Below are 25,942 nucleotides of genomic sequence, written 5' to 3'. Positions count from 1 at the left end.
GCTAGGGTTTTATAAAATAATGTTATTTTCTAACCTGCACAACATAGGTGTAGACTGGTGGTTTGTAGTTGCATCCATTTTCGGAAGAAAATGGTTTTATTTTCTAAGTTTTCCTATTTACAAAATACAGATTACAACTAGCCTAGAAAATACAGAAATGAGACAACTAAAACTATTTTCTATTTTTTCCTTCAGAGTGCTTGGTCCTGTCTTCCTTTTCACTTCTGTGCTTTCCAATTGGATTAATGTGCCTCATGTAAACCAGATAAAAGAGCATATGTCAGACCATTTTCTGTACTGTAATCACATGTCTAAATCACTATTAGCCAGTCAAATTGTTCAACTGCTTTATCCCATTATAGGAAATGTTCCACTGAATGTTCAGTCTAAGTGCAGTCTAAGTAATGATAAAATGAAGAGCCCTGCATTAAACTGGCAAAGCCAGAATGGAATAATTCCGCAGCTATGGATGCCTCCATTAAACAGCAGTGCCATATTGGAGAGTGCTTTAGGTTGGTACTTTACCTTCTTTGAAGGCCGTGTTTTTAAGCAAATTTGATGAGTTTAAGCAGACAGATGGAGAACTGCCTTGAATCTGCTCCTGTGAGATGCCAGGGATTCTCAGCCCTTCCCAGGAGCAGGCTGATGTTAAGGGAGCAGAGGATCCTTCAGTAGGACAGTGCTTGCCCACATCTCACTCTGCATTTTGCCTGGTTATCAGTAAAAACTCCACTGGTGCTGTGGACACAGATAAGAACAGGGAACAGTGGAGGCTTCCTGTGGGTGAAGAGCTGGGAATCAGTGTCATCAGTACCTGGAGAGAGGTACAGCGTGGAGCGTGGTGCTAGAACAGCCTTTATCATTGTTTGAAGGATGTAGCTTCATGTGGCACTGTCAGGAGAGTTGATCTTAGGTGAACAGTTCATTTTTATTATTTATATTGTAATTGTGCCTAGAGGCCAGGGCACCATTACACTACACGCAGTACAAATGCATAAGCAAAGGTTGTTCCTGCACAAACAATTTCTTAATTTAAATGTAAAGATAAGGCAGCATGTAAATGTAAGAAATGTATTGGGAAAGCACAAGGGAGCTGTGAGAATGCTGTGAGCAAAAGAACATGCAGGAGTTCAAGTGCCCTGGCTATCTCAGCATCGGGGAGTGATTCACAGGCATCCGACTTGGAGGATATATTTAAAGCAGGGTGGCATTGTCACCCTGAGGATTTTCACAGAAAGCTGCTTCCCTGCCAGGCCAACACTCCTGTTTTCTTCCTTACATTTTGACAAGGGGATATCTGTACAGAGCAGCAATTCAAATTTAAGAGGTGGAGCAAGAACAGGCCATGCAGAGCCTTGAAGTTTAGAGCAAGGAGGTTGTTCATGCTATGGTGCATCAGGAAGAATACAGAGAACTGAAATCAAAGCATGAAGAATGAAGAAAATGTTTTTGTAGGATTGCCTTTCTGCCTTAAAAGGTAGAAAGACTGAATTTATGAAAGTTGAAAAAAATAATAAAGTTGCATTACTAAAGCTGGGACGTGATGGAGAAGAAAGAAGCTTTTAGATGCATGGTTAAAAGAACTCTTGCTAGGATTGTAGAGGAAACATGGAAATTAGGTGCCACCTGTATGGCCTGAAATCTTGGGAATTTAACTCTTGCTTGGATTATACCTAAAGTTCCAGGGTAGGGAACTTTAGGTATAGAAAGGATAGAAGGATAGAAATGTGCTTGGAAAGAAGCTCTAGAGGAAGAGTTTCATTTTGACTGTGCATGAACAACTGGTTGTTCATCAAAATGTATTACAATAGTATTGTACAGGGGCAGTAAACATTTTTGTAATAATTTTTAAGTAGCAAAGCTTTGTTAATCTCTACAGATTGTAAGCAGCACAAACCGATGCAGATTCTTAGCAAAATTAGCAGAAGTCTCATTGATTGTGACCCTTTATAGATCAGTGTCTAAGCTCACTTCAAACTATTTTCAGCATCCATGAGATCTTGATGTATGCTATCAGTTATTTTTGCAAATGTCTGTAGTTTAAAGCATAATGTAATAATGGTTTCAAAATTGTGGAGAACATTTTGTGCATCCTTTTTAATTACTCATGTTTTAATTTCCATAGTAGTTTTTCATTATTTTGGCCAATGTGAGCTGCAGAAGGTTTTTCAAAGGCCATTGATTTCACATGTGCAGATGGGTTAAGGCCTGTGGACCCTTAAGCATAAGTATTTCTGCCAGGAAATTATTATTTGAGATTTTTTTATCATCACTTTAGTTGCATTTGCATTAGGGTAGACCAATATTTAAAGATACCTATTCTCATTTCAAAAGAAGCTTGAAGTGTTGGATGGAGCTTTATAGCTCAGCTGTGTTTCTTTAGTTCATCACACACCTTCTGTGTGATACTTGTGTCTTTACTTGCCTGCCCTTTTCTCAATTCAAAATTTAACATTTGCAAATGTAAGATGTATGTTGTGTTGTAGAATAAAAATGTTCCTAAACAAGATGACAGTCAGGGGAGGTCATCCCTACCTGGCAGGACTGAGGTTTGTTGATGGACGAGCTTTGTACAGCTGTTGCACAGCGAAGAGTTAATGTATTAAAGCAAACACTGGCCTCTACAAGCCACGTGTATCAAACTGCTTGGCCAAAAGCCAGAAGGCATGTAGTGGAACACAGAGTGAGGAGGAGATGAGGTGTGAGGATTGAAGTTGGCTCTTTGCAGAACAGGGCTGAGCTTTGTGCCATTTTCTTCAGCAGCCCATGTTCTGTGACTTCCTCCACCGTATTTGAATTACCAAGCAATTCCCCAGCTGCTTTATGGATTTTTTGCACAGGAGCCTGGCTCACAGTGCTCAGGAGGTGAATGATATCTGTATTAATCTTCAGATTTTTCAGTTCTTGATAATTGCTTGTGTGACGAATAGGGTTTATGGAATTGTTTTGGCACAAAATTATTAAAATACAGATTTATGTAGAGTCTTTACTCGTGTCTTATGGGTGAGTGTAGTTAAGCTGAATGCTGGAAATAGATGTAATTCTGTCTGTTTCCCCAGTTTGAAACAGACTTGCTGTGAAGGACTCTTGGAGACTTTTTTTTAACATTTCAGTCGTTAGTTTCTCTGTGTTTGTATTTAATGATCCACTGAACTTCTGTAGCACTTGTCATGAGAGGACTTCCAAGAGCTGTCACACAGATCCAGTGTGATGGCTGGCTGAAATCTCAGCATATTGGTCACCAGGATGTCTTGCCCAGTCCCTTGGTTGCTGCTCTGAGCCATCTACACACCAGACATCTCTTCATCCTGTGTGCAGTGACACTGGGGACTTTTCCCAGCTTAAAACAATAAAAACAGTTCCATTTTCTTGGCTTTGCTTGTGGATTTTTTTTTTTCTTGTTAGCGTGTTAACTCCTACTAACTTCTTGTCATTGTTCTTTCATAAGATAAGTAATTGGAAATGGACATTTCTATTCTTTGTCATCATTTCAGCTCAGAGATGGTTTTCCAAGGCAGTTGGCTTGCTGAGAATAGGTGAACTCTGCCGTTCTCAGGCTGGAGTTGTTTTTAACTCCTTGCATCTCAGCAATACTGGAGGAGTAGCAGGGTTATGTATTACCAGGGAAAATAGAATTTCCTTATCCACCACTAATGATCACTCCCTTATTCAGTGTTGCTATACACTAATGCTGTGAAATTAACTTTTCAATAAATGCTGTCATAGGTACTCTAAAATGTTACTAATTGCTAAATAATTAGGTGACTGACAATCCCAGGAAATATTGAAAGCTTTTCTCCTATGTTTAATATATTTGATCACCAGTTCTTACAATCTGCATGGTTTATATAGTTTGGATAAATACAGAGGAACAAGATTTTGCTACTTTTTTGCTTGTAACTTGTACTTTTGGTAATTTGTACTGAATTCTGCATTTTTTGTTCTTTTTTTTTTTTCCCCACCACTGGAAGGATGGCACTAGACAGTGCTGTTCATGCCATTCCTCTGTTAGTCAAAATAACTTTGGGCACTTGTTACTAGAACTACCCTGAATAAGTTCTTCTAACAGCACTTTTGAAAGCAACTAAGATAAAGCAGCAAAACCCTTAAAACCTAGAATATTTACTACTTAAAGCAACATAGGCTGTGAGTGTGTGGAGTGCATCAGGTGGTTATTTTCCCCAAACACCATAAATCTTCAGCTGGTTCTGGCAGCCAAAAGGAGCAGCAGCTCTGCCCTCCCTCTGCTACCAGCTGTTTGTTCTCTCCTGTGTGCTGACCCAGGCGCTTGTGGTGAGCTGGGCTGGGAAACTGAGCTGGGCTAGGGCTAACCTGGCAGAGAAACGTGTTTGTGATAGCACCAGGGAGGAGGAGGAGGCCAGAGCAAGGGCCAGGCTGCTGGGGGAGGCAGAGCTGCAGCGCTCTCTGCCAAGGGGCAGCCTTGGCTCCCTGAAATTTGGGGGATTCTGGTTTCCAGGCTGACTCCTGTGAGCTTTCCAATGGAGGAGGAAATATTCAGGAGATGGAGGTTTTTACAGGCTGGTTCATTGGTTGTTCAAAAAGGAATGGTGATGTTGAGCTGGTTCTTCACAGCATATAGATAGAGGAGTTGTTCTCGTCTTCCTTGCTCAGACGTTCTCATTGATTAAATGAGGAATTTCAGTTCTCACTTTGATCCTGGGAATCATTCTTAAATTCAGTACTTAAAGCACCCTCCAAAACAATGTAAGTAAAATATTTTATGTTAACAATAATTTCTGATATCATTGAAGCTCCTTCCTACAAGTATATGAATATATAGGCATTATAATGAAATCAAATGAGGTCTTGCTTCTTTCAGAATATTTTTGCCTATAGCATTTTTTGGGAAGTATTTTTACTGAATCACACATGCACCCAATCCTATTGCCAGCCATTCCCATATACACTTATAATTACTAATTTTCAGTGCTGTATTTATCAACATTCTAATTGCTTTCCTTGAAGAAACTGCTGGAAGCACTATCAAACTAGGATGTTTCCACCCAGACTTTTGGCATTGGGTAGGGGGAGGGAAAATGAGGAGTTTTTCTCTTCTACTGAGTTATTACTGAAAATGAAGTCTTGCCAAAACTAGTTTTAATGAGGCTCTCAGGAAAAAAAAATTCAGCTTTAGAAAAAATTACCAGTTTTTTACTTTGCCTATTATATATTTATATTCCTTGGAGCATGTGCAATTGAGTCAGTTGTATGGCACAGTAAGATAAAAAGGATTTTTGGTAGTGAAGATGTGATTCAAATGTGCAGTCTCTGCCCCTGAACATTTACTGACATCTGAGGTGGCTCTTAGTGATGCGAGTCTGGAAGCTGCAGCTAATCCAGAATGGCTTCTGGAGCATCCCAGAGTTCATGGAACCTGGATGTTCCAATAATGGTGTCTCGCCCTGCTCTGTCTGGCAGTGCAGGCTGTCTGCAGTGTTCTTAGGGCTCAAGAGAACAAGGATGGCTCCCTGTTGGTACTAATAAAGAGAGGAGTAATTCTGTCTGAAAATTTGGGAGATTTATTAGTAAGCCATTTCATAAACCCAGAATGTGAATTATTCAGGGTTCTTTTACCTGAAGCGTGAAGTTCAAAAGCACAATGAAATTATTTTAAATAAAAGGAATATTTTAGTTTTCGTGTATCAGCAGAGATAAATGGAACTCTATGGCCAAAAAAGACTTGAGGGTGATCTTGCTTATCCCTCTGTGTGTTGTGTATCTGTTCCATTTCTGACAAATGGTTCTCTGACTTGTTTTTGAAGTATTTAGTGAATGCAGTTCCCCTGTACCTCTAGGCAATTGGTTTCAGTAACTAATTTTGTGTAGTATAAAATAAATATTCTTTACTGCTGATTAAGCCACTTTTGTCTTGTATTACTCACAACTAAGACTCCACAGCTGAAATGGAGAACAATTTTTATACAAAACTTTTTCAGGTGATTTTCTCCTTTGTTCTGCACTGAGCCAGCTTAACCTCTTTAGCAGCATAATATTGATCTAACTGATTTATCCTTCACAAAATTGTTAGTCTTTATTAAGTTTCTCTTGGTTGATATGAGCCACTTCTCAATTTATCAGAAGGATTTTTGTTAAGATATTGTCATCAAAAATACTTGTAGCCTCTGCCCTATCTTGTATGTAACTCTCCTGTGTGTACCCATGTCCTCATGCAGGTCCTGGAGGATGGGACTTTCTTGCAATGTTCATCCACAAGGATTGAAAAGCATTTGCAGATAAAAACCCTCTGGGTGCCAGAGCTCATTGTTGCCAGCCTCTCTTAGGGCATTTTTACCAGGACTGTATTAGGGAAGATGATTGCTCATGGCTTAGAGATTACTTCTGTTTCTTAAGCATTGTGTGAAATTCTTCCAGTCCTGCTGACTTGAATTTCTCTGATTATTTAGTCTAGCAACAAAATCAGTTTCTAGTATTAGCTACAATAAATCTGTTTTATGAAGGCTAAAATACAGAAAATGGCATTTGAGTCTGTTTTGTTATCCGTTTGTTCTTTCTAAACACTGTTTGTACAGACTTTTGTGTTTTACTTCTTACTTCTAAAATATTTCTGAAACTTTGTTTGCCTTTTATACTGCACAGTGGTAATACTGCATGCTGTGCTTTTATCTCTTCTGATTTTTATCCCTGACAGTTTATGCTGTTCCTTTATATTCATTAAAATGCCCTTGTTTCCATTCCTAATATGATTCTTTCTAGTTTCAGACCCTTATTACTGGCTGCTTTTATGCAGCCTGTATTGTTCATATACATTTCCTATCTCTCCCCTGCTTTGGAATACTTTGCCATTGTGCACATTCCAGTACAATAACTGCCAGTCCTCCTTTAAATTTTAGTCTCAAGAGATTCTAGCAACAAGTTCAAAGAGTTTGTTGAAATTTGCTTTTCTTCTTTCAGCTAATTGAAGATAAAAACTTGCTCTCCCTCTCTGCTGCTCTCGCTTTCCCCCTTCCTTGGCACAGCGAGTGCTTCTCGTTACCACTTCCAGCCAAATCACTGTACACATTGAGATGTTTAAAATGGAGCCTGCCCTAATAGAGTGAAGTGTGAAGTAACTGCTCTTCTGGCACCCTCAACTTTGTGAAACAGTTGTCCTCAGCGTTTTCACAAACATGTTGGGCTGTTTGTTCTGATATTTTGGTTTTCTTTTAGACGTATGGATGATGAAGGCCTCGTCTTACCCTCTGAGATACGTGCTCTGAAAACTTCTGCTAGCTCATTCCAAAGCCTCAGCAGCTTCCTCAGATTTTTCTCTCCCAGCCTCCCCAGTTCCTTTTTCCCTAGTTCCCATTCTCTGTTGCTTATGTGTTTGTTTCACCTCCAGCTTTTTTCCTTGTAATAAAAGCAAGTGACATTTTTTTCTTACCGTGGCCCACTGAACTGGATGAGACCAGAACTTTGAAATGGGCCAGATGCTTTTCATTGTGAAGAAAAGCTTGGAAAAGGGAATTTTGAAATAAAAACAACTGATCATTTCAGTTTCCTTATTTTTTTTCCATTTCTAATTGTGCTAATTTGTGGCTGTGCTAGTGTTTTATATGGATGAGGGGCATGGCTGTAGCCAGCAATAGGGTTCTGGCACATGAAGCACTCAGCTCCTTGTCCATGGTTGTGGAAAACCCAGCTGGGAATGTTTGGAGTTGCTGGACACTGTTGTCCCCAGTGTTGTCTCTGCTGTCACACGGTTCCAGTGGTTCTCACCCAGTTCTGACCATTTTGCCAAACAGTTCCCAAGGTTTCCTGTGGTCCCCACGCTGTTCCCAGCATAGTTTGTGTGGGGCTGCTTTGTGTGGGAGTTTGGGAATGAGATAGTGTGGATGGAAGCTGTCCTGTGCTTGTCAGCCTCAAGGCCACCACCACCAACTGTGTTTTATGTACTGGTGTAACCATAACTGGATTTGTTTTGTTGGTGGTGTTCTATCAAGGAGGAATTCAATCAAACTGATAGAATTCTCATCAGTTTCACTCTGAGCCTCCTGGGCAAACAGTGTGCCACAGTTAATGTTCTCTAACCCACAGGGATGTGAGTTTGGGAGGAGCAGCTCACTGCAGAATTGCTCTAGAGGGAGCAGAGGGGATGGGATGTACAAGGCATGAGGCTCTGGGAAATGCTGGATTTCAGTGCTACTTCAGGCTTCTCACAAACAACGTTTCCTGGTTCATGTTTTGAGTAATTAACCTTGCATCAGGCATCCTGGTAGAGATCTATACAAAGGAAAGTGCAAAACACATTCGGCAGGAGTTCTAATTTAGATTTCTGCCTGTGTCTTCCAGAAACCCTTTAGGAGAGAACTGGGCCCAGAAATGGGAGGGTAACTCAAGAAATAAATGATCTGTAAGCAAAATTATTTAAAGAAATAATCTCTGAGCTCTTTCATGTAGCACTAAGGGCTGGCTCATGTCTCGCTATGCTGTTGTCTCTTTCTTTAATGGCATGGCAGAGTCTTCTTTGTCTTGTGGTGTGCTGTGAATGGCTTGGAAATACATCAATTTCAAATATATTAGTTGGTAAAGAATAATATAAAAGCTTGGTAAACTCACATTTCATGTGCTCTTTATGTGGTCTTCTCAGACAAGGATACATTGGTGGAGCAGAACAGAGGAAGTACTGTTGGTTGTGAACCTACTTTATGGACAAGCAGAAAATCTTGATCTTAAGGCTTGTTAACCAGATGCTGTCAGTGGGGGTTTTAAATTACTGATAATGTAAATAAATATTTGTTTAAGAATATTTTCTGCTTACTTTTTTTTTTTTTTTAATTCATGTGTCTCTTTTCATTTTACTTGCTTTGGACTGTCTTGATAGAAAAGAAATAACCAGTTTTTACATTATTAATTTGGCCATGCTATTTTAAAGGCTTTTTTAGACCACTGAGAGTTTCTTGTCTATACTTAGTTAACATGCTCACACTTAGAAAACGTGAAGTCATAATTGTCTTGGACATGTTTAAACTTGAGTTGAAGCTTGGGCTCTCAGCTATTCCATATCTTGTCAGATGCACTGTGTTCCTCGTGTGGCTAGAATTTGGAAAAGCATTGTGATAGACATTTAGCTGGCTTTTATCTAAAGACTATGAATATTGTTCAGTTAAGTTGTTAAATATTTCTGGGGTTTTTTTTCTCTCTCTCTCTTTTTTTTTTTTTGCCCCCTAGTGTGTAGCCTGAACTGAACCTGGGGAATTTATATATTTATATCTGCATGGATGTGACCACATCATGTGGTGTGGGAGCATATTCCATAACAGCTATTAGTAATGGGCCTTGGGGACAGGGCAGGGGCTGAATTCTAGCTCCTGTAGTCATGCCACCTAGGTTTCTTTTTCAGGAGCATTTGATGGTCTAGTTTCTGTCTGAATTGTTTTCTTTCAAAACTTGAATAATTGTATTTATTTTACTGTTCTAAAGGAGCTTACTGATGACAGGAGGAAGTGTTTTTAAATTCTGCAGAGGTCCTTATGCTTAGTCAGAAGAGTGAAGTAGTTATCTCTGAAATGCAATTCAGATAGACTGGGGTCTGGGCAGGGGCAGTCTAAAAGGAAATACTAAACAAAGGTGTTTAGGTGTGATTTATGTTGTCTGAGTATCACCTTTATGCCATGATCTCTGTTGTCTGTACTTGGCATAAGTAATTGCAAATAGGGTCCCCCCACTGGATTTCAGCACTGTGTGTAATTACACAGCTATGTAAACAAGGAATTGAACTTCAAAATATTTTTAAACCGTTTTCGGAACTGACTCTGACCTGCTTTGAGGAGGAGCTGGGAGTGGCTGACCTTTGAGGTCTTTTTCAACCCGAGTGACTCTGTGATCCTTTTCCATGAGCATCCCTTCTGATGGTGATGTCCATTATTCCTGTGGTACCCATTGCTTTTACACAGTGAAGGATGTGTAATAACTTCTCTTTCCTAGATGGTGTTTTCCTGTATTGTTTATGGAAAGAAAATAGTTTACTCAATCTCTTTGTTTCATTGTCTCTTATTTCCTTTGTCACTTGATACTTGCTTTATCTCTTAATCTGTGTGATTCCACATATACTAAATAAATTATTATTTCCTTACACATTGGGATTGTTTTTTTCAGAAATGGTGTCACCTGGCATTCCAGATTTTCTTTTTAAAAAGTACATTTAAAAGTTTATCTTCTAGAAAAGGGTAGGGCTATTTTGATTATGTTAAAGCAAATATGTCAGAATTTATATTCTCATTGGATTTCCATCATGCACTGTTGAAAACTGTTTTGTCCTGCCTGTGCTAGCAGCTAACAATGCATGTCACTAGCAATGAGTCATTTTCTGATGGCCTGGGAGTGTTCAGGTATTTCTGTTTTCTGCCTCTTCTCATCTTGCATCTTCTTCTGAACTTGTGGTTTTTAATCTATATTGTTTTTTAGTCCTCTCTGTATTTATTTGCTCATCTCTTTATTTTTTGGGGGGGGGTAAAGAAAATTTTCATCAGGAACTCTAGTGACAGGACAAAGGGGAATGGCTGCAAACTGTCAGGGAGCAGGTTTAGATTAGGTGTTAGGAACAAATTCTTTGCTGTGAGGGTGGTGAGGCTCTGGAACAGCTTGACCAGACAAGCTGTGGCTGCCCCATCCCTGCAAGTGTTCCTGGATGGGGCTTGGAGCAACCTGGGATAGTGGAAGGTGTCCCTGTCCATGGCAGAGAGAAATTGGAAATTACATTTGCCACACCTTGCCAGTCAAAACCATGAGAAAAGACAGAATGTGATGCTTTCTTATAGAAAGCTATTTTAATTACCTGACTTACATTGCTGTTCAATTTCTGTTTCTAAAAGCAAGCTTGCTAGAGATGGCATCCTAGATGTAACGGTTTTTAATTGAATTTATCACAATATGTTAATGTGGGTATGCAGTTAATTCACATGTTTCTTGGCTGAGTGACATGCTGCCAACCTGTCTTTGGGTCTAGATGTGATCTGGTTCATGCTCACAAGAAGAGAGAGCAGGAGAGAGGAAATAGACTGTTTGGAACTGGTTTGGAACAGTTTTTCATTTTATTTTTTGCTTTTAGAAATGGAGTCTATCTCTAGAGAATGTTGCAGTACAGGTTAGAAATGAAGAACTTCCAAACCCCTTCAAATGCAGTAAAAAAAGGAGTCAGTCTTCTTCTGTTTAATCCTTTGGCATGGAAATTGGAATTTACAGAGAAATTATTCACAGAAGAGGGTGGTTTGAGTTGCTGTGGAAGCATAAAGGGATGCTAGAAGGTAAAATGCCTTTACATTCAGTAGAATTGCCAGGCTAAAGGATAAATACTTGCATTTCCTTTTCTGCTGTTGTCCTTTTGTAGCTCAGTACTTAGCACGTAATCTCAAGTTGTTACAACTGTAATATTTTTAGAAATGAATATTTTGGAAATAGCAGGTCGGCAGGAGTTGAGGGAAATGTTTAAGAAAGACAAACACATTTTTGAGCTTCTTAATATATCTTCTTTACATTTTAAAATCAATGAAGTAACAGATCAGATGTATGACCCACTTAGAGTAACCAAGTAATATTTCTGTTGAGAAGTCCATGTCTCTTATTTGTATGTGTTCCATCTGAAAGTTTGATAGGAGTATATTGGAATTGGTGACTTGTTTTACTTCTGAATTTCTCTTGGTTGTTGTGAAGAAATTCTCTCAAAGTTAGGAATGTAAACAGGGCCAATCACAAACAGATAGTGCTGCTTTGCTCAATGTGTCTTGATTAACTCAAGAGTGGCATCCTTGAGTTAATCAATTTGAGCTTGGAAGAAAACAGTCCACCATATGTATAGACATAAGTTTTTATCTTAATCATTAAATCTATCACTTCTGTTGCTTATTTAAAAAAAAAAAGTCTGAGGAGAGACGACTGGTGCCATTTTTCCCATGTACATTTTCTTGGCAGAAGAATTGGCATAAACACTTCCTGCCTTGCCATTTTGGTGACACACGTTTGTGGGGATGTGTGAATCAGGGCAGGGAGCTGCTGCAGACACAATTGCTTTGCCTTTTCTCAGTGTCCAGCCCTGCTGCTTCTTGCTGGGTTGCCCTGTAGCAGGTTTGGTCCATGTGTCTGGTTCACAGTCCAACATTCAGCTGAAGGGGAACAGTTCCGAGGCTGGGAGGAAGAGGTGTGGGGTGGGATGAACATACAATCCTACTGAATGCAATTTATGGGCAGTTCGTGTGGAGAAGTGGTAATCAGTCAACGTGACTGGTGTTGGACCACATCTGACTGTGCTGTAGTAAAATTACACTTTTTCCTTCCTAAGATTTTTATGGCAATTAATGTGCTCTTAGAGTTAAAGAACTAAATCTCATGCTTTGATGTGAGAGAAAATACACATCCCCAAAGAAGGGGAAGAACAAGGCCAGCAAATACGGCTTCATACCTGTTAGCTTGGATCTTGGGTCACATGAACAGCAGGGAGAAATACTGAGTAATTCATTATTATTATTTTAACCAGCTGTTACTAAATTACAACTTGTTTGTGCTAGGGTACTTAAACTTGTCAGGTGACCTATTACCTTCTAGGTTAGAACCTAAAGTTTGTAACAGTGTAACATGTGAAAATACCTGCATGTTTAAGGTACAGCAGCACAGACAACCATGTGGATTGATGGAGATGATGCAGAGGTGTCACCTGGAATGATGCCACACCTGGGTTGTAGTGGAAGCTCATGAAAACAGGCAGTTATGGGATAGATGACACAGGAAACTTGGTACTTCAGCCTTGCTTGACCTAAACACTCCTTTTATTTAATACAGTTTGGAGAACACACAGCTTCTGTCTGCTCTTTGATATCCTCTTTGCTTGAAGAGGAGGTTACTTTAGCTGATCTGAGAATTATTGGTTAGAAAAGTGTTTAAACTCAGCAGAGATGGGTGCCCAACAGGGGCTGGTCCTGGCTGAGCCTGAAGGGGACTGTGAGTGTGAAGGGGAATAGGCAAAGTGATTAATGGCTCAGCAGGGGCTTTGCGGTTCCCCACTTATTGGTTGGACCGAGACAATCAACCCTCACTGCAAAATAAACCCCTGACATCCCCCATCTCAGCTAAGGCTCAGAATAACATATTTAACCTTCTCATTGCAGCAGACTGAGTGTGCTAATACGTGTGGTTACAGAGATGTGCTGATAAGCCAGAGCCTGATAGCACCTTGTAGCCAAATATATTTATGTGTCCGTACCTGTACTAACATGGCACAATGGCTCTTATACAATAGTTACTTGTTTCAGAGTAAACACCTGGAGATTTTTTCATGTGAGTGCTTTCATTTTAAAATTTTATCTTCATCTTTGTAGAATGGGTTTGATAAAAACTTTCCTGTAGGCTGGGCACTTAGAACATGTTCCAGTTGAAAATGCAAGGAGAGGCAGCATTGGTCTACTCCCTCTACCTGAGTAGATCCCATACTGTGAATCAGTGTGAGATTTTGGGTTTGTTTTGTTCAGTCCTAGAGGCGAAATGATATCTTTGAGTTCTTAGGTGCATTGAGAATTTCTCTAATCAGTGCTCATAAGGCAATACTGAACTTTCTTGCTTGTCCACCACAGATGGTGCCCAAGTGTAACTATGTCCAGCTGCAGCTCAGTGTGACAGAAGAGAATTTGATATGAAAAAAAATGTTAAGATGAGTGAGAAAGTAGAGGTGATGCATGGTTTGCCCTTACTTCATTGGGCAAACAAGTCAGATTATTATTGTTGTCAATGTGTCAACCTGTGTCTTGGAGATGTCTGATACTTAAACAAATTTTCAGAAAACTTGAGATTAACAGAAGCAAACCATTGCACAACAGCTGCTTGGGGGTTTTTGCGTGAAGGGAAGTTGAACAAAGGTAGTTGCATTACTGCTCAAATTGGCAGGACCCATTGGTTTGCAAGTATCTATCAATGCAAGTGAAGTGACACTTGCGTAATGTTTTCTTGATTTGTTTTTCTCTCTGTAGGAGAATAAAATTGGCAGGGAGCATTTGGAGGATTAGGAAAGAGCCATTTGTAGACGGACATTTGTCAAGCTTTGCTTTCTTAGCTTGTCCATTCCAGATTGTTTTGGAGAAGCGTAGAGCAGCCTGGAAAACGTTGCGGGGGCATGAGAAGGGGAGAGGGAAAAAAGAAAACTAAAACATAAAACACTAACTAAAACCACAAAACTAAACACCGAGAAGTGTCACCTCAACATGAGGAAGAAGTTCTTTAGTTGAGAGTGGCAGAGGACTGGAAGAGGCTGCCCAGGGAAGTCATGGAGTCATTCCAGACCCACCTGGGCGCGCTCCTGTGTCACCTGCTCCAGGTGACCCTGCCTTGGCCGGGGCTTGAGGTAGTTGATCTCCAACCAAAAAGGTCCTGTGATTCAGTGGAAAAAGGAGAAAAACAAACAAAAAAAGGCGATCCCCGGAGTCCCACGTTGATCTTTCATGCGTGAAACCCCGGTTTTCCCGGAGCAGCCCCAGCAGCCGAGGAGGGGCCGCCAGGAAAGCGGCTGGCGTCTATGGAAACGCAACTTTTGGTTGCGCCGCTTTGTTAAACGGGAAAGTGCGGCCGTGGGGGGAAGGGAGCGGGAGCGCTGCCGCGCTCCGAGGGTGCTGCGGACAGGGCCGGGGGAGCGGCGGGCGCTGCCGCTCTCGGATCCCGGTCCGGCCCCGGGCTCTCCCCCGGGACGTGCGGGCCCCGCGGGGCTGCGGGGCGGGGGCCGGCCCGGGGGAGCCTCCGGCGGGGGCGCTGCGCCTCCGGCCGCCGCCGCTCCGCCTCCCGAGCGCGGGCGGCCCCGCTCCTGCAGCAGCGCTCCGGTCCGCACATTGGCGGCGCCCGGCTGCGTCGGATCTACTTTCTCTCCCTCGGCTCCTTTTTTTTTTTTTTTTTTTTTCTCTCTCCCTTCTCTTTTTTTTTTTTTTTTTTCCCCCTTTCCCCTCCCCTTCCCCCCCGCTCCCCTCCCCCTCCGCCCTCCTCCGCCGGCGGCCCCAGCCTGGTTCGGGGAGGATCCCGGAGCCGAAGTTCCGCGGCGATCGGGGCTGTGGCGCATCGCTCCCCGGCGGCGCCGCCATGGGGGGGGCCCTGTAGAGCCGCCCGAGGCCCCGGGGCAGCGGCCGGGGGAGCGCCGAGCGAGCGGCACGAACATGGCAGACCGCGGGCAGCGCTGAGCATCGCCGTCTCCGCTCCGCGCTGGGCTCGGGCCCTGGCATGTAAATAACTTCTCTTCGCTCCGGATCGCACCGGTGCCAGCCCCTCCATTTTCCAGAGGGGATTTGCGAGCGGTTCCGCGGCGCTGGGCGATGTCGCGCAGAGCCAGTTCGCCGGGGGTGAGTACGGCTGGCGCTGAACTTCTTTGTATGGAGGGCAGGCGGTGACAGCGGGAAGGGGCTCCCCGGGGAGCGGGGACCCGCCGGGACCGGGCGGCAAACTTGGCGTGGGGACTGGGCGCCGCTGACACTCGGCACGGCGAATTCGACGCCGTTCGGTCAGAAAAAAACCCGGACCCGCGTCCAGACGTGGGTGTAGAGGTTCAAGTTACACGCTCGCCGGATAATCCGCGGCCGTTTACAAAATAAAAATAAGGAAAAAAGGGAGGGTGGTGGGTGGGAGAAAGAACCACAAAAGCCCCGCTCGCTCTGACCCGGGAGCAGCCGGGCATCCGGTCAGCGCTGCCCTGGGTACACCTACACACGTGTGCCCGCAGATATTCTGGAAAAAATACGACTTTATATGGATACCTATAGCACAAGTATTTATTTTTCCTTCTATTTTTTTTTTTTGTCACTTCCTGATGTAAATACTGGAGAGATGGAAAATGGAGATAGGGTTAATTTTTCTTTAATATTTTGAAGTATTGCGTGCACGCTATTTCTGAAGAACGTGCCATTTTAATTTTGCATGCTTTCAAAGCATACCTTTATAGTGTTAATATTAGGTGACCCTCCCACTGTTTTAAACTGTAGTTCTAAACTAAGAGAGAAAAATAAAAGCACTTTAAAAAATAAACTATGTTTCTAGCGCATAATGGATGGTCATACCATCATATATGATGATTTTTGTGTGAGCAAATAGGTCATAAGTCAAAGTAAGTGTTATGTAACTGGCTGGCTTTAACAAACTTGGTACAACTGTAAAGAAAAAAAACACCTTTTTTTTTTTTATTTATTTGGGCGCTATGAGAGGCTGGCTGTCCCTTTTTCCAGTGGCCTTACTTTGTAGCATGTTGATTAAAAAAACCCACCCAGCATAACAATCTATGCTTTCAAAATATGAACCAGTTAATTTGTGTAGTGTTTTGTATTTTCCTGAAAAACTCCTTCGGTCTTGTGCCTCATTGTGGATACTAAACACTACACACTCACCAGTAAATCATTAGTTAACACTCTAGCTGGATTCTTACATAATTGAAAAACGTTCCTGAGTTAGTTTAGATTTTTGTTTAACTTCATTTTTTTTTCCTTAGAATAGCGTTATTCGGCGTAGAGCTGTTGAAAGATGTGAAGATCAGTATGAAAATGGTTTGGGGCTTTTTCATGTGAAGAAATAAAGCAGTAGTGGGTTCGTACTCCTGTAGCAAAACTGAAACAACTGGGCAGACATTTAAAGGTTTTCTCAGTGGCTCTGTGCAATGCTGGGAATTGAAGTGCACGCAGCTCCTGAGCTGGAGGTTACGTGCAGGGGTCTTTGTGCTGTGTGTACATCATGGTGATGGTCGTGCGTGGTGTTTGATGCTCCTGCACAATGAAATCCACTTGCTACAGAAAATAACTGCAGCTTCCAGACTGCTGAGTGGAAATGTTTTAACCATCTACTTGTGAGATAGAAGCAGGAACAAGATAGACTTTTTTCTCAGTGCTGTGTGATCAGCTGCATCTGAGTGCCATTCAGTAACTTCACTGATGACTACATTTGTTTTTAAAGGGTTTGGTTATGCATCTTTTACTACTTTGTTGTAAATGGCCTTTCTTTTTGAGAATATACTTGGAGTTCAAGTATCTGTAGTTTTAGTTCCTTGCCTCACTTACAGGTCATCTTTATAAACTGTTTTATGACTCTTCTTTTGTTTTGTCTGTTCTGTGCAAAGTATTACCTAATATTCTGCGTGCATTAAATATAGATGCTTTCAGGTCAGAACAGGTCAAAATATTTTTGTTTTGGTAGGAATAGTATTTAATTTTGTATAATTATTTTGTCAGACTCTGTTGACTTATATTTTTTTTCTTCTTTTTTTTTTTTTTTTAAATTCTGTATTATTCTCTCCTAAGCAGAAACTCCTGCAGAGTTTTGGCAAAATGTTCTTTGGAAGCTTTTTTTTTTGGAGGGGAGGACACAGGGGGTGATATTATTGTCATTTACATAATTTACCAGCAGAAAGTAGTTGCATCATGTACAGTTTCTTAATGTGACCGTTCATTGGGCTTGGTTGAAAATGATCTCTTAAGGGTAAATGGCTGAGCAGAAATTAAAAGCAAAAATTACAAATCCATGTATTTGTTTCTCCTTTTGTTTCAGGCTAAAAGGACCATTCAGTAGGTGCTTTACGTATATTTCCAGACTTAGTGTACATAATTTATTCAGCTATTTAAAAATAATGGTTGAAGTATTCTTTTCTCATCACTGCTGACAAACCTTACGTCTTTGCAGTTCTGGTTTCCTGTTCAGAAAGTGTGGATAGAAAACTCTTAGTATGGAGGAGTATGTACCTGTGTGTACCATTTAGTGTAAAACTCACAGCCCAAGGGGATGGGGGACTGGCTCTGGAGTGTTGTCAAAATCATATTCTAAACAGGCTGAAAGACCCTCTTTTGTTTTATTTATTCCAATTCTAGTAATTACTAAAGCTCCTGGAAACCCTGGGATATAGGGTGTTTGAAGAAGTCCTAAAATCCACTTTGACAGTGGGCCTTCAGCTAGTCTTTTATAATTCTGTCTTTCCTCTGCGAAATCCTTTTGGCATGTTGTGGTTCTCTGGCAGGATCCCAGCGTGTGATATCACAGATATCAGATGTCTCCTTGCCATCCATGGCATTTGCTGTGCTGCAGTGACGGCCGAGGTGAACCAGGAAATGTCATGGAAATCGGGTGGGGAGAGCCAGGAAATGTCATGGAAATTGGAAATTGGGTGGGGAGAGCCAGGAAATGTCATGGAAATTGGAAACTGGGTGGGGAGAGCGTGGCAGAGGAGCTGTCTCTGCCTCTGGGAATAGGTGAGCGCCTTCTGTTTGACAGCGTTCATGTCTTTGTGTTTGGTAATCTGATGTGGAATGTATTCAGCAAACAGATGTGGCTTTTAGTGGTCTTGACAGGTTTTTTTTTTTCCCCTGACATCTCAGATGGAGTTGAGTGGAGAAACATCACAGTTAAGCTTTGTCTTTTGGAAATATATTTGAGTAAAAAAATGGAGCATAATTATATGTGGCCTTCCTCGTAAGAATTTTTTTTTTTCATCTCAGTGTTGAGGTCCAAAGCCAGGCACAAGCATAGATGATATCATGCATTTGGAGGCTATTTGGCTCCTCCATAAGGTCTGTTGGAAGTTAGTCATAGCACTCTGTGTTTCTCTCTGTCAGGGAAGTCTCCCTCTTGTTTGTACTCATTGGAGAAATGTTACACAGTGAGTGTGGCTTGTGCTGATGGTGCTTTTGTAATACAGCTAGAAAATAAAAGATTTCACGCTGGCCTCTTTGTCCCATGTTTCCATCCTGATTTCCAGGCATTAAAAGGTGAATACTTGTGTAATGTTACTTAATTAGAAAAGATGAAGGCATGGAAGAAAAGAAGAGTCTGCTTGTGTATTTATTTGTTTGTTTAGCCAGGACTTGCAGTTCTTGGGTATAATTCAGTTTCAGGAATGAATTGTTTGTTGTAGATGGAGCTCAATGTGTTCCTTCCAACCACACACACTTCCATGTTGTTTTTACTCTGGATCTTCCTTTCTCTCTCTTTTTTTAATTCAATTTTTTTATTATTTTTAATTTCCAGGCCCCAGATGCCCCAATAGTATAAAAAGAGATGTTAGGTTTCTTTTGGAAGACTTCCATTCAGGAAGAATTGCATGTGAGAGCAGGTTATTGCTGCCTGGTTTATATAGTTTATATGTACTTTATAGTTAACCAGTTTGCAGTCCCTGTTAGCATGTAACATCAGGTGCCATAGAGAAAAATGGGACAAACTCTGAAAAGGGCAGTTCTGGGAATAATCATTCCATGGGAGATCTGTTTGAGGTGGAGTTAGACCAGGAGGAAAGGGAGCTGTACTTTTTCCAGAATTCAGAAAACCTCAAACAGAATTCTTATTTAGGCTTACAGTTCTGCAGAAATCTGCTGCCTTTGAATCAAGTGACTTGTGAGGGTGCTGAGTTTAATACAATTTGAAGGGTTTTTTGAAGCAGGAGGAACAGGGTGAAGGGCTGTGATGTATTTGGTGGAACAAAGAGGATGGGGCAGGGGGAAGGGATGGGTTGGATGGGACTGTACAAGGATGGTGTATCTGGAGCAATGAGAAGAAGTAAAGTTGGAGCTTTATTTTAGTCACCTTGCCCTTAGGCTTGAGTGGGGCAATTTTGTCATCATGGTTTTGTGGCACTGTTGAGAATGTATTTCGCATGCAAGAAGACACCAGCACTGTTCAAGGAGAGTGATGAGGGAATGAATGAACCTAGAGTATTTTCAAGGACCTTTTCAAAGGTCCTTGATCTGGGTCAATTAATAGGTGTGCTAGGTGTTGTCACTGCCATGTCAGCCTTGCCTTGTGTACAGAAGGTTTAGTCACAGTTGTGGCAGGAGTCATTCAGTGTATGTTCAGGGCTGCCATAAAATGGAGGGCAGGATTGAGCAGTGAGTGCCATTATTAACCTTTGAGAGACTGGTCTTGTTGGAAGCATTTCACTTTGGCTTTGCAGTATTTCAGCAGAAGGCTGATTGCACATAGGAAGGGGTACAGAAACAAGGTAGAGGGCTTTTGGAAGCATTGTGGGTTTGCAGTGCTCAGGAAAGGGGAAGCCAGAGTTACAGGAATATAATCTGTAAGACAGATGGGAGATGGAGGTTGAGGAGCATGGACTTCAGTCTTTCTCTCTCACTCTAATCCACCTTGGTGAGGTGGCTTGGCTGTAAGCAGTGCTTAGTCTTATGTGTATTTAGTTGTCTTTTCATTTCTCTTTCCTTTTCATCTTTGTTTTCACCTTGTTAAAGGAAGCTAAGATTTTTAAATTAAGAAAAATAAACACTCTAGGGAACCATGTGAAGACATTTCTATGCAGCTCCAGAAATAAGAACTATTACTACTTGAAGTTTAGTTCTTAGAAGAAGAGAGTGATGGTGAGGAATTCTAGAAGATTCCTTAGGTGGTTTGTTTGGATCAGGATACAATCCTGCATTAACAAATTCTTGAAACTGGGCTGGGGAGAGCAGGTCTGCCTTGTAGATTTTGTTCAGGTATTTATTAGTCAACAAGATGTAGAATAGTAGACACATCTCTTTTTTTCCTCTGCTATATTTGTCCTCAGGTAGTAAAATCCACCTAGACTGATGAAGAATGTTTAGCTATGAGGAGTTAGTAAGATACTTTCTTCCATTTTTCAGAAATGCATGTAGATATTGAATCTGTCTTAATGCCTGTGGTTCAGTAACTGAGATGGTTGTGTCAGTTTTCCATAGAAAGCTTTAGAATCCTGGAGCTGAACTGGTGAACAGCTTCTATTTCAGACTGTTCTCTTGCTTCCCTTGGGGATGTTTTGAAATCAGTTGACTCCAGTTTAGTTTGTTACCAGAAAGTCAGAGTTCCTGGGCAGTGCTGTGCAGCCAGGGATTGCTGTGGCCAGTTTGATATCTGCATTCACCCATGTTGATGAAGGTAGTTGGCTGCTGTTTTCTCTGGTGAAAGCTGAGAGATGTAAAGGTTAGGGAGAGGTAGTTCCCCTGATCATTGATAGATCTACATACAGCTGATATCTAAACCATCCTATATTATATTTATTTCTTTCCTCATGGCTGCCTAGTCTTCAACATCTGCTGCTGACAGCCTTGCCCATACTACAGAGGAGTTTTCATTATTGATGCCTCTGGACCTCCAAATAAAGAACTGTCAGTGAATAAGTACTGTATGGATTCATTTAATTATTAATCAGCATGATGGGGTATTCTCTAAGGTACACAATTCTGTTTCAAAGACAAGTCAAGTCAATAGAAAGTTTTCCATTGAAATAAAATAGTCATGAGAGTAAACATTCATCAGTACAAGTAAGAATTCGATAGCCTAGACTGTTCTGCACCTACTGTTTTGAATAGTGCTAACCAGTTGCTGCTCTGCATGATCAGAAGCTGTGGGGAGGAGGATGCTTGAGAGAAAAATAAACCAGGCATTGTGGAATAGTTTTTCATTCTTCAGATACCAAGAAAATGTGCGAACAGTTTTCTGTCAACTTAGATTCTGCGAAACAGTGCTAAGCTGAAATCACAACAATTATAAATTGCATAAACTTGTTCTTGATTTCTCTATTATTCTTTTACTGGCCAATTAGTCATGTTTTACTCCCACTGCTTTGCAGAGGCTGGCAGGAATCAGAGTCATGTTGTGTGCAGAAAAAAAGGGGCACTTTGGGGTCACTCAGAGAGAACTAGGCTTATTTCTTCCTGAGCTAGGTATGTATTTCATCCCTCTGAGACCCATCCTACTGTCAGGTACTTGATTTCATCAAGCACAATCAGCATCTGGAAAACTGCTATTATGTGTTCAGTTTTATCAGAGCGATGTAAGCTGAATAATTTTGCATTCAGTGCTCCGTATCTTGTCCTAGTGCTTCTCACCACCCCCTGTGCCAGAAGTTTCAGGCCAGGAGGCAGGCAAAGGAGAGCTACTTGGTTTTCTTGGTAGGTAAGACAGACATTTGTAGGTGAAGAGCAGTAGATTTTTTTTCTAGGGAAGGCTGTCTTGCCAATGCTGCTTTGTAATGGAAAAGCCAGTGATGGTTGTGGTCTCTTCAGCAGTTTATAATGGCAATTTTTTCTGACTATTCTGTAACATCCTCTGAACATGGAATTACTTCTGAGAAATTTGGAAGATGTGCTGTAGTGTAGTTAGGGGCAAAAAAAGCAGTGGTGGTGGGGTCATGTCTCTTAAGGCTCTCAGAGGAGCAAGGATTGGTAAGGGAGGTGGTTGCATTTTAGGGAGTTCAATTTGCAGAATCCCTTCAGTGGTTGCAGCCTGTACTGAAAGAAGATGTATCTTGAAATAATCTCTCCTGTAATCTCCTCTCCAGTCTTTCCAACAGCCTCCTAAGCCTGCTAAACTCATCAGAACTAAACTTTCTGCAGATCATCCTTTACCCTGATTCTACTTGAGCAGCAAAAGTGAAATTTACTGACAGAGCTCTGTGCCATCCCAGTACCCACCCACCAAGTCAGAACCATCCAATTCATGGCATTCTGCATAATGCACTTTGTCTTTTACTAGCTTTTCTCATGAACATTGACCACATCCTTATGGAAAGTAGATGAGTGAAATTAAGCAACTTTTAGGAATGAGCAAGAACATGCAAACAGTCAATGAACACCAACTGTTTCTCATAAAACTCCTTCCATGGCTCTTTGGTCCTGGTATTCAAAGATACTTGTCAAATTCCATCAAAAAGATGAGCCTGAGTGCTCAAAGTCAAGACTTTATTTATCCAAGGTGGGGGGCAGAAGAACCTTGCATGAATCTCTCTTGGTAGGCTTTAAGTGACAAGAAGCAGCAAAAAATTATAAATTCCCTATATAAAGGTAGGGTTAGAATGCTCATGGATTGAGTATTATTTCAGATTAGAAGATAGCAAAATGTCAGGTGATTGTATTTACAGGACATGGAGGCTTTAACTTATTTCTGATGTTGTGCAAGAAATTTGGTGACTTAGAAGGATCCATTGATCTGCCAGAAGAGCTTCATGTTGCTTAAATACAAGAAAAATAGGTGTACTTTGACAGTGAAAGCATCTTGTTAAAAAGCATGATTGTATCACCTGAAGCTTGCCTCAAGGTTGTTGTTTTAATGTGGTAGATAATGACCTGAGTAGGGGATAAGGTATATGATCTTTTCAGTGCAGTATGGAAAAAGATTCTGGATGGGAAGGTTTGTAGGATGATTGGACATTTTCTTTCCTTCCCCCCATGCAGAACTGAATCTCTGAAGCCCACATGGGAGTCTCTGGACTCAGAAATCAGGAACCAGTCTTTTGGAAGAATGAAACTTCTGTAAACCACTAAAAACTGCACAGCCACAGGTTCAGTTTTCAGAGTACAGGATATTGAGTACAAGGCTGGAAATAAAATTCAGTGTTGCTAAAGATGATTTTTTTGAATGTGACAGTAATCTGGGCAGTATGATGAGCTTTCTTGGTTCAGAGTCTATAAAATAATTTGGAGAAATTACTTACTTCACAACAGCATCTGTGCTGGGTCAGATCAGAGACGTGAATGTTCCATCATCATGTTTCCTGCAGTGGTTAATAGGAAAGTAACACAAAAGTAATTTTGTAATGATACTTCCCCAAACTCCTAATTGCAGGAGATTGGGAAAGAATTGTGGGATTTTTGGAATCAAGGCGAGTATTGCTGTGTTAGATCTGTTGAGCATAAAAATCTCTTTAGAATGTGTCCAGCTTATTCTCAGTCCCACAAACTTCCAGTGTGCTGGGCATGGGGTTCCACAGTTCAGCTGCAGTGTGAGAACAGCAGGCTTTCACTTGGGATTTTCTGTGTAGTAAGTGTTGGAAGAGACAGTAAATGCTGATTTTGTGATCACCTTTTCAATGTGAATTGTGGTTATAATTGTCAGGATGCATGGAAATGTATGTGTGGGAAATCCAGACTACGTGTTTTCCAAAGATGTGGTTGACAGCGCTGGGGCACATCAGGGAAATTTTATTTAAACTGAAAAAAAATTGTATGTGTGTAAGAGGACTGCCTTTTGAAGGCAGTAAGAGACAATAGACTCCAAAAGCAGGATTTCTGGACTATTAGGATTCTTCTTTCTGGTTCTTAGGGCAGGAAATTTTTTCATTTTTTGCAGGCATAGCTTAGGTTTTGATTCATTCTATTAGTTAAATAATATTTGTATTTGAATAATGAACCTGTTTTTTATATAACCTAAATTGACTTAATTATTCTGCTTAATATGTCTCCTGATAGAACTGGTTATTACTGAGTTAAGGTTTCACACTTGATGATGCTGATGTCTGTGGATCTCCAGACCTTTTAAACCCCCAGTGTATTAATGCTGTTATCAACCAAAGCTGCTGCAGCAGCTTTTATTTATTTTTCCTTCCTCAGGGGTACCGTAGAGGCCAGTTGGAGCATTAGCCACCAAATGCCAAGGTGGCTGTAGAGTAACTGCAGCAGCATTTCAGCATCTAATGGACCAGGTCACGTGCAAAGCCTCATTAAAATATGATTAAAGTATCCCCTTTTGTTTGTTCTGTGGAGCCAAGCCCATGCTGGACCGTCCATTATGTTTGTGCTGTGTGCTTGGAAATGCCTCCTGGTCTTTGTGAGGCTCCTTGTTCACCCCCAGCCCTGTCCACACCTCTGCTGGAGAGGCTTTCCCTGTTCCTCTGCCCTCTTCCACCCACCTCTGAATAAACGCAGGGAAATGAAAATGGTGTCTGCTTTCATTTAAACATAATCTGCTAAAGACAAATATGAAGCTTCTGTTGTTGTCTGGGGGTGTGTCCTGCTTTCCTGTACCTTTGCTTTTTAACTGCTGAAGACTGGGGTGTGGGGGTTTTTTTTTGTTTGTTTGGGTTATTTTTTTTCTGGTATTTAATTAGTAAGCTAGACTTGCAGTTAAAGAACTGGCATAAATTATGTTGGTAATTTGCCATGACCACCTGTGGTAGTACATAAGTAATGAGAGAATAACAAAAACTTACAACTAAATTAAAAAAAAGAAAAAGGATTTTGTTACGCTTTCTTACACAAGCCTTCATAGAAGCTTGTCAGGAAGCAGTGAAAAATGGGCTGTTCCTTGGATTTATTTTTTGTGAAACATGGAAATCAGTATGCTTAAAGCTAGAGACTCATAGCACGAATTTAGTTTGTATCTTTGATCACATGGACATCTTAAACTTAGAGTAATATAGTGTAGTTGATTAAGTCCTGTGATCAGTGCAAATGACTGGAGAGGGACAGCACACTTCTTGTAGCCACTGGAATTTGAGCAAATGAAGAGCATTATTTCCAAACCAACATGTTGCAGAGGAAGAAGGGATAGAAAATGCTATAAAAGTTCTTAGATCTGGCTTTTCTTTTGACACTCTGTGAAATCAGATGATTTGGCACTTGTAACTGCTGTGGGTAAGAGGCGTTCATAAGAAATAAAATAAAATGTATATGTGGCAGTGGTGGGGGAGGCGTCTGTTCTGCAAACATCTGAGATGCTGGAAAACTTGTCCCCAGTGGGAAAGAGAAATTGCATAGCTGGCACTGAGACTCGCTGCTTATGCTTATGTGGCCATATTTAGAAAAGGATCAACACTAGGAACTGAATTATTAGAGAAGTGAGTGACTGGAGGGATTGAACATAAAGGAAATTATTTCTATCTCGCTCGTTTGTTTGAGCTGGGCCAGACGATGCTGTGGGAGGGCTGCAAACTCCAGACTTGCTGCCTGTGGGGAGTGAATCTGGAGATAAATTTGAGGAGGTCAAAGCTTAATTGAGCCCAAACTCCTCCCTACCTGGGTTTGGAGGTGGCTGCCTGCAGGTAGAAGGTGAGCAGGAATGGGAAGGACCCTCTTGACTTGGAAAACTCTGGAAAGAATGGATGGAGTGAGATGCAGGCTCTCTGTGCTGTGGGAGGCTTCTGGTTTCAGTACATCTTGCAAACATTCGTGTGTATAAGTAAAGCAAACAACAGCCAATTAAAAAAACCAACACCACATTTCAAAGAAGTTGTATATATAAAAAGGAAAGC

General features: G+C 41.2%; 1 protein-coding gene across 8 annotated transcripts in view; it reads left to right on the top strand.

Annotated features, from left to right (window-relative positions):
- Nucleotides 1-25,942, top strand: part of KMT2C (lysine methyltransferase 2C) — a 188,356-nt gene that overhangs the window by 2,494 nt on the left and 159,920 nt on the right. The window contains exon 1 of one of the 8 annotated variants that reach the window (XM_054273847.1): nt 15,005-15,323. The exons of the other annotated variants lie outside the window; for them this stretch is intronic. The gene's annotated coding sequence lies outside the window, so the exon portion shown is untranslated. Of the gene's footprint in view, nt 1-15,004; nt 15,324-25,942 lie in introns of those variants that run through there. 8 annotated transcript variants of the gene reach the window in all.

The sequence above is a fragment of the Melozone crissalis genome, unplaced genomic scaffold (genome assembly GCF_028551555.1).
Source record: "Melozone crissalis strain CALT ecotype California unplaced genomic scaffold, PUWL_Pcris_2 ptg000016l_1, whole genome shotgun sequence".
In the NCBI taxonomy this organism is placed as follows: domain Eukaryota; kingdom Metazoa; phylum Chordata; class Aves; order Passeriformes; family Passerellidae; genus Melozone; species Melozone crissalis.
Note: the sequence above shows the minus strand (reverse complement) of the source record. Positions and strands in the feature narration are given on the sequence as shown.